Here is an 8,726-nt window from a genome sequence, read left to right on the forward strand (position 1 = left end):
AAGGCTGCCAAAAGTCAGAATCCATTCAATGGTGACTAGTGTTTTTTCATTTGTTTTGTTTTGAAGAAATTCACTGTGATCAGATAGAATGGAAGATCATAATAAAGATTGCAGTAGAACAAATATGCCTTAACGAGAACATTACGTTATTATTAGTTGCTGTTTTAAAAAGTGAAAAACTGTCATTCTCCATAGTCCTAAGTAGTCAACAGGACTGGTACCTACCACCTGAATACTTCAGGGAAACCTCAACTTTAACTTTTTATAAATTGAACCACCTCTCAGTCTGCCCCAAGCTGCACCCTAACAGTCCCAGTCTCAACACATGGCCCTGGTATCTTCTCAGTTTGCCGCCTATAAAACTCTGAGGCCCACTGCCCTTGAATCCATTCGGATTCACTGTGACCTTAGACCACGAGTTTGAGACTATAGATCTTTACCAGAGGAGTAGCTGGTGGATTTGAACAGCTGACCTTGCCATTATTAGCACAAGACCTAAATTTCTCAATTCCGTTCCATGTATGTCACCACTAGGTAAGATCCAGCTTCATCCTCACTTCTTCTCCAGTGGTAACATTTTCAAACATTTTAATTGGTCTCACTTATAACCCTGTCTTCTCTGATCGTCTGTGCTTCTTACCTATGGCCTTTCCCCTCAATCTTATTTTGTAAACCCACAACTCCTTCTGATAACTTAAGAACCTCAGGCCCTTGTGATACAATACAAAGAGAAACAACCCTGTGGCCCCTACAAAACAGACTCTCCATCAATCAAAATTTTAGACTTAATTTTCTATGGCTTGTACTGTTTTAGAAAGAAAAAAAGGACAAGGATTTTTTCAAACAAAGCATTTATTTGAATATCAAATCTGTACTTCTTGAATATATTTTTCAAGCTATAAATCTCTTCCACTGTATTAAGTTTATTTCCTCTCATTGGAAAATCACATCTCTCTCACAGCATTCTGTTACTGACTACTTCACCATTAACACCCAAACTCCAACTACTGCCTCTATGTCTCTAACTTCTACCACCAGCTCAGTCACCACTCTCCACTGGACAGACAGAAGGATCTCAAACTGTATTTAACGTAAGAATGTCCACACTGCTGTCTCCACTTACCTTCCCCCAACATCCAGTCAAGCAAAACAGAAGCAAACTTGACCCTCCTCTTCCAGGTTCTATCAGCGACTACTACTATCCAGGTGCAAACCAAATCACCTCCATATTCTCTCTGAATTCCATCGACTGCACTTCTTTCCACGAGGGCCAGTAGAAAGAACACACATACACACACACCACTGCCACTGATTCTAATAGCAACCCTGTAAAAGCAGAACAGGCCTGCTCTATAGGGCCCCCGAAAACTGTAAATTTTATGGGGTCAGCCTCAACAGCCTTTATCTTTGAACCACCGACTTTGTGGTTAAAAGCCCAACACATCCCACAGCACCACTCAGACTTACTTAGACGGCTGTCTCACTAGTCTATTTGTTTCTAGTCTGGAGGCTGGTGATCTATTCGCCATACTGTAGTCACAGTGATCTTCCTAACCCATGAGGAAACTTCAAAAGTTCATGGGAAAATTACATTTATCTTTAATTCTATTTTTCCAAGAACTTCTTGATGACACCCCCAGCGTACAGAAGGATGATTGCAAGATACAGTGTTGAGAGAACACTTAATGTGCCTTAGCGGGGAGTCCTTCCTACTGACTGTCAAAGAGCCCTGATGGCACCGTGGGTGGGTTACACGCTGGGCAAGAGAAAGATCAGGCTTTCTGCTCTGCCAAGATCTACAGTCTTGGCTACCCGAAGGGGCAGTCCGTCTCTATCCTGTAGGGTGGGTCTCTATGATTCGGAACAAACACAATGCAATGGGGGACTGTAGGAAAGGAACTGTCTAGTCCCTGGGTTGTGTTAAATATGCATGATCCCTACCTTCATAGTTACATATAACTATCTCCTACTAGACAAACTTAGAGGGAAAAGAAAGCATCCTTGTATCCTAAACATTAAGGAGACAGACATTGTAGATACTCAAAATTCTCCTTAAAGAACTGTTAAATACTCATAGTAAACAGCATATCAATAGAGAACCATAAACAGTGTTGACCAGGACTACTTTCACCCCACTTTTAAATAAACTAAGAGTAAGATCAAATTACATGGAACATTTTATAGGCAGTGAAACAAGATCACCAAAAAAGTTACCAAGAGGAAGGAAATAATTTCTAAAGGAGGAGATTTAGAGAAAAATAACCCAAGATACAGTTTCCAGGGCAAAAGCTGCCATACCACTTACAATCCAAAAGAGCCAAAAATGCCTTGAAAACTATTTCCTGAAGACAACAGATCCAATATGCCAATATATTTTGCAAAATGGCCATAGGAAATCGGTAAGATTAGAGAAATGAAGTTATGAGCTTTCAAAATGCTACATCACAATTAAAATATCACGTTCTGGTTCTGGGGGCACAATGGGTTACACTTTCACTAAGATGCTAACCACCAGACTGGGTTCAAACACATGAGCCCTTCCTTGGGAATGAAAGATGAGGCTTAAAAAAAAAAGAAACGAAAACTGAGGCTTTCTCAGATTTAAGCCTCAGAAACCCACAGGGTACCCGTTCTCCTCCCTATAGTCAGTATGAGTCAGTAACAACTTGAGTGCAGTGACGGAGCCTCAAAGAGGAGCCCTGATGGCACGGTGCATTCAGCAATGAATGGACATCACCCAGAGATCAGCAGTTTAAACTCCCAGCCACCCTCACGAGCGCGGAAGCGGTCTGCTCTCCTCAAGATTCGCCGTCTCAGAAACCCTCAAGAGCAGCTCTATGCACCCTCTGTGAGTCATAACTGATTCAACGGCCATGGAGTGTTCGCCAAAAAGCTAGGCCCTTTAAAATGTGGAGGAAAATAAAATATTTCTGTATGAGAATCAACCAAAAATACTAGGTTTCAGTCTTAGTAGGGCTAAGAATCGTCAGAAAGGTTACTCACAAATGACCTGTGTAGTAATTATAAGCTCTCTAATGAAAGGGCCTTCACCTCATTCCTCTCTCTGTGTTCAGTACCCAGCACGATACCTAAAAGTCAATGGCCAACAAGCGGCAAACACCTTTTTCTGCACCAAAGGGGCCAGCCACCCTCTTAATAAAAAGGGAGTTTATTTCAGAAAGATAACTTTCAAAACAAATTACTCTGAAAGAGATAAAGACTCAGGAAAAGAAACTTAAATTTGCAAATGACAGGTCGATAACGCATTAAATTAGTTCAAATGTTCTAGAGTTATGCTATTTAAAACTACTTAAAGCATGGCTAGTTTAAATTGAGATATGCTCTAAGTATACAGTGAATTTCGATGACAGTGTAAAAAAGGAATGTCAATTGGTCTCAGTGATTCTTATATTACATGTTGAAATGGGATTTTAGATAGTCTGAGTTTAAAAATATAATTAATTTCACCTGATAGTTAAAAGCACACATGGCTCCCATTTGACAGCTGTGAAATGTTACAGCTTAGAGCAGGAGTTCTCCACCTGTGGGTCGCGACCCTAGAACAGTAGCAAAACAACATTATGAAGTAGCAACGAAAATAATTTTATGGTTGGGGGGGTCACCACAACATGAGGAACTGTATTAAAGGGTTACAGCATTAGGAAGGTCGAGAACCACTGTCTTAGAGCAAATGCCCCGATGTTAACTCAAAATTTTTAGTTAGACTAGTGCTCTCTCTCAACTAAACCAAAAATATCAAAAGTGACATTCCTATGATGATCCCTAACAATTTTTAAGTTGTTATAACTCTGTTCTATGACTTTGACTACATTGGGAAAGCTGGAAAAATAAAAGGGGGAGGAGAAGCCTCTTAGGGGAGTGAGTCTGCTGCCTCCAAATCCCATTTCAGATTTAGTTACCAAAATAAATGGCTCAATCTCTAAGAACCACCTAGTGCAAATGCCAATGGGGGTTCGCACACGCCAACCACCACAGCAGATGTCACTGCCGACAGAATGGCTGAGCAATTTTCCAAAGGTAGAAACTATGAACAATCAAATACTTTCCATCTGAATTTCATAGGCATCTACCGGTACTTTTTCCCCTGAGTTTATGTTATCTTAGTGAAAAATGTCCATTCTTTGTTCTCTTGCCCTCTATGAACTGTTTCTTTTTATAAAGTACTGGATGGACTGAAAGAAAGTGGGCCACACAGTTTGGAGGTAAAAAAGCTGCACAGTAACCCCAAAGGTTCTAAGTAAGAAAATGACAACTACAACCAACTCAAGATTTGCTTTTTACCCTACTGCCTCTCCCTGGACCAGTGTCATTAAGTGAAAAATGAACCGAGCCTCTCTTAACACTTAAAAGAAATTACATTATAAAAACTTAATACTCCAACTGACCAATCGAGTTCTGTCCTATTAACTACAACTTCCTTTTAATTCCATCTACAGCTGCCCAACTTTACAAGAAGCTCTAATCCAGTGGTTCTCAAACTTCCTAATGCTGAGACCCTTTAATACAGTTCCTCAGGTTATGGGGACCTTCCAACCATAAAATTATTTTCATTGCTACCTCTTAACTATCATTTTGCTACTGTTATGAATCAGGAGACCCCTGTGAAAGGGTCCTCCGACACCCCCCCACCCAAGGGGTCATGACCCACAGATTAAGGACTTCCTGTCTGTAACCACTAACAATGGACTTGTATATTCTAACAGGTCCTTATCAATGTACCACCTGAAAATTCTCATACAATGATGCTAACCAAACTTATGAACTAGGTGTTTCTAAAGCTTCAGAAACGAAAACAGGTTAAGTGTTTTAGTTGAAATGCAATGAAAAGATTAATCTAGAGTAGGCTGCTTTTAGCTTCAATTCCTACTTAAAATCTGTCTGAATTTTACAGTTCAGTACATCATTCCCATTTTGTGAATCAAGGGCAACTTATTTTGGTAAGGTCAGTTTTTTCCAACTACAGTCTGGTGTCTCACCTGTGATCCTAACCTATCAAGTACTTGTCTCACATCAGGACTACGTCAGAGTGCGGTGAACATGACCATCCTATATAAAATCAGTCACCGAATGCTTGCAATTGCTCACAACTTCCAACTTAAACTTCATGATTATGTACACTATAATGTCTAGGACATTCAGACCCCTGAAGGACTTCCTAAATCTGCTGCCAGTAATTTTCAAGGCTGAACCAAAACTACTGAATGAAGTCATTTTAAAACTAAACCATGCAGCTCACTGAATGAAGCATGTTCACTGTGAACGTGTTTTGCCCTCTTTTCTTTTTAAATCATTATATTGGGGGCTCATATAGCTCTTATCACAATTCATACATCCATCTATTGTGTCAAGCATATTTGCATATCTGTTGCCATCATCGTTTTCAAAACATTTTCTTTCTACTTGAGCCCTTATCAGCTCATTTCTCCCCCCTACCCCCTCTCTCCCTCATTAAGTTTTGCCCTCTCTTCAAGAATGACTACTTACCTAAATGAGATTAAAATGAACCTTGGTGACAATGGTTTAGTGTTTGGCTGCTAACACCAAAAGGTTGACAGTTCAAACTCACCAGCTGCTCCATGGGAGAATGGTGTGATAGTTGGCTTCTGCCAAGATTCACAGCCTTGGAAACGGAGTAAGGCAGCTCAATTCGGTCCAAACGGTCACTGAGAGTCAGAACTGACTTCAGGGCAGTGGGCTTAAGAGATCAGATGGACAAGCGTAAGTCTAGACACAGAACTTTAAGGGATAGTTTTAAGTGATGGAGTCCCAAATGTATTTGGCCTAACCGCCCCACCCTTTTGAGGAGGGGGGGGGGTTTACACAGCACTACCCTGGCAATTAAAAACTGCTTTTGAAGACTCCTTGGATGACTCCAGCGCCACACACCCCACAGGAGGATGGGCACCACCCACTTTCGAAACACTCAAGTTAACAGCAGTTAACAGGTAGAATCACACCCAACAGGTAAGTGTGTCACGGTTATCAATTACCCCGAATTTTAGAATGGGTCTGGGTGTTGTATATATTTTCACCAAAATAAAGACCCTATCAGCCCACAGCTCTTAATAAAACACATCATTTGCTCTTGAGTGTGTAGACAGTCAGAAAGTTATTAGAAAATTTAAAATATTAAAACCAATTAAAAACCTAACTATAAATATAAACCTGAGAACTGGAAATAACAGTTCAAAAGCAAGTTACCCAACGACATACTCTCATCTGTGAAACCACTAATAACCTAATAAAGAAATATGCCAACCTGCCAGTCAGCCAGGACAAGTTTAAAAACCATCCTCCTAGTACTTCCCTTTGTAACAACTCCCAAAGGAGAAGCCCCCTCCCCAGCACATAATGCAATTAACTAGCGGTGAAAAGGTTCTAAGTGGATAAAAGGCGCCTATTTAACACAACAAACTAGCTGCCATCAGGTCAATTGTGGCTCATAGAGACCCTATAGGGCCAAGGTGAGTTTCTGAGGCTGTAAATCTTTACCAAATAGGAAGCCTCACCTTTCTCCCGTGGAGCAGCTGGTGGGTTCAAAGTACTGACCTTGTGGTTTGCTACATTCACTGCATCACTAGGGCTCCTTCAGCAGGAAAGACTAAATACTGATTTATGAAATATAAAATGAGGAATTTTTATTACACATACACACACACCCTTAAACAGTCCCAAGTCCCAGTTTTCAATACTCATCAAGTGAAATTCCTCATGTATACCAAAACCCACCGCCATCAAGTGAATTACCGCTCACAATGATCACATTAATTTCCCTGGCTGTAAATCTTTATAGGAGCAGTCAGCATTAGCTTTCTCCTACAGAGCACTTGCTGGGCTTGAACTGCCAACCCTGTGGTTAGTAGTGCCAAAGCTTAACCAACAGCCTGGCAGCTCACCCAGACATACAATAAGCAAAACCATTATGACTTATAGTGACTACAGGGAAGCGTACCTGCCCACGGATTTCTGAGACTGTAAATCTTTTATTCAAATATAAAGCCTCGTTATTCTCCCCAAGAAACATAAGGGTAAGGGCGCCTTCAAATAGTTCATGGAAAAATTTGATTTTCTCAGGAACCTGTGGAAGCCCCTGTGTATATTTCTATTTCGATGACTTCACTACATGACATGCTACCCTGCGCTCAGGACCTGTTACAGATTTAGAACTTGTCTCTTGATGCGACTCATCCTCTACTAGAACTAGCCCTGGAAATGACCCTGCTGATGGCAGCGTGCAAATGACTTCCCACCAACTGCTCAGAAGATGGACGCCACCTGAAAAGAGCTTTTTTTCACTCCACTGATGTTTTGGAACGTTAGAAAAAGTACGTCGGGGTGCTTTAGAATAATACTGGCTTGGGGGGTGACTCCTGGCTGGCTCGACATGGCAACGAATTCCCAGGGAAGATCCGGCAGTGCGAGTTCTCAGATGTGCTTAGGCGGGAGGCCCTGGGAGGGCTCCTGACAGCCATCATTCACCCAGTGCTGAGTGACCTTTAACAAGCCAACCACCCCAGGAAACCCTCTGAGCAACCTGGCAGGCGGCTCCCACCACCTCTGCAGCTTCCTAAATCCCAGAAGAGAACTGTCTCAGCAGCTATCTTTTGGAGAGAATCTCCCTATCATCCCATGCCCAGAAGCAAGCGACTCATTTTGCCAAGCCCCTTTGTGTGCAGACCCAACACATCGGAAGCGGTCCCCAAAAGCACATGAAGATTACCTTAGAGTTCTTTCAAAGGAGGAGCCGAAGGAAATGAACTGGGTCCAGAACCACATCTCCTGCGCTAACTCAAGCCCTTCCACAGGAAACGGAGCTGACGAAACCAATCAGCCCTTCACCTCGCTCCTGATCTCGAAAATCTTTTCCACCAACCCCCTGCCCTCTCTTACACTCGCGCTTCCAAAACGCTTCATCAGCCCTCCATATTCCAGAAGTAACTTAACCGTTGACTAACTGCGTTCAAAGACCTCGTTGCAAGCACCTTTCCACAATGCTTAGGCGGCAGCGCGGACACAGGCCACGTCCTGCAGCAGTCTGTTGGCCCTAAACCCAAGCTTAAAAAACTTGAGAGCCTGTTTGGGCGTTTTCGTGCAAGAAAGTTTGGTGGGGTTTTTTTAATTAAATGACCATCAAAACCAATACCCATCTTCCTGCCGCCCCATCTCAAGAACTTTCTAGCCTGGGGCCGCCCTCCCTGGGAACTTTTCCTTCCTTTCCCGGACGTCTAGAAATCCACCCTGGGCTCGAGGCCTCCCTGCCGGGCCACACGGGAGGGGCCCGGGAAGAAGCTGGCCCCCGCAATCGCGCCCGGGGCTGGCCGCGTCCACGCGGCCGCCAACTGGGGCGCAGCGCTGAGATCGCACCAAACATTAACTCGCCGCCGGCCCGACGGCCCCGGGGGAGACCCCAGGTCGCCATCGTCCCGGAGACCCGGGGACAAAGTGGCGACCGAAGGGGGAGGGGTGGGAGACGCCGGGCGCAGGATGCCCAGCGCGCGGCGCGGCGGGACCCCCGGGCGGGCCCGACGCCCCACGAACCGCCGGCCTGGCGGGAATGGACTCGGGGTGCAGGCCGCGCTGACAGCTGCCCCCGGCGCCGGCGGCGCGGCCCCCCGACCTGCCCGGCTGGAAAGGATACTCCCGGGTGCGGAAGGCCTCCTGGGTGTGCGCAATGGTGAAGAGCGGCTCCTCGCCGGGGAGCGGCT

The 8,726-nt window shown here is 44.0% G+C and overlaps 1 protein-coding gene across 1 annotated transcript in view; it reads right to left on the minus strand.

Annotated features, from left to right (window-relative positions):
* The window catches only part of BAZ1B (bromodomain adjacent to zinc finger domain 1B), a 62,782-nt gene extending 54,062 nt beyond the window's left edge, over positions 1-8,720 (minus strand). Inside the window, exon 1 of the mRNA XM_004705991.2 lies at positions 8,660-8,720. The gene's annotated coding sequence lies outside the window, so the exon portion shown is untranslated. The remainder of the gene's footprint in view (positions 1-8,659) is intronic.
* Positions 8,721-8,726: the final 6 nt, after the last annotated feature.

The sequence above is a fragment of the Echinops telfairi genome, unplaced genomic scaffold (assembly GCF_000313985.2).
Source record: "Echinops telfairi isolate 266 unplaced genomic scaffold, ASM31398v2 ScPeMD7_5;HRSCAF=22, whole genome shotgun sequence".
Taxonomy (NCBI): Eukaryota; Metazoa; Chordata; class Mammalia; order Afrosoricida; family Tenrecidae; genus Echinops; species Echinops telfairi.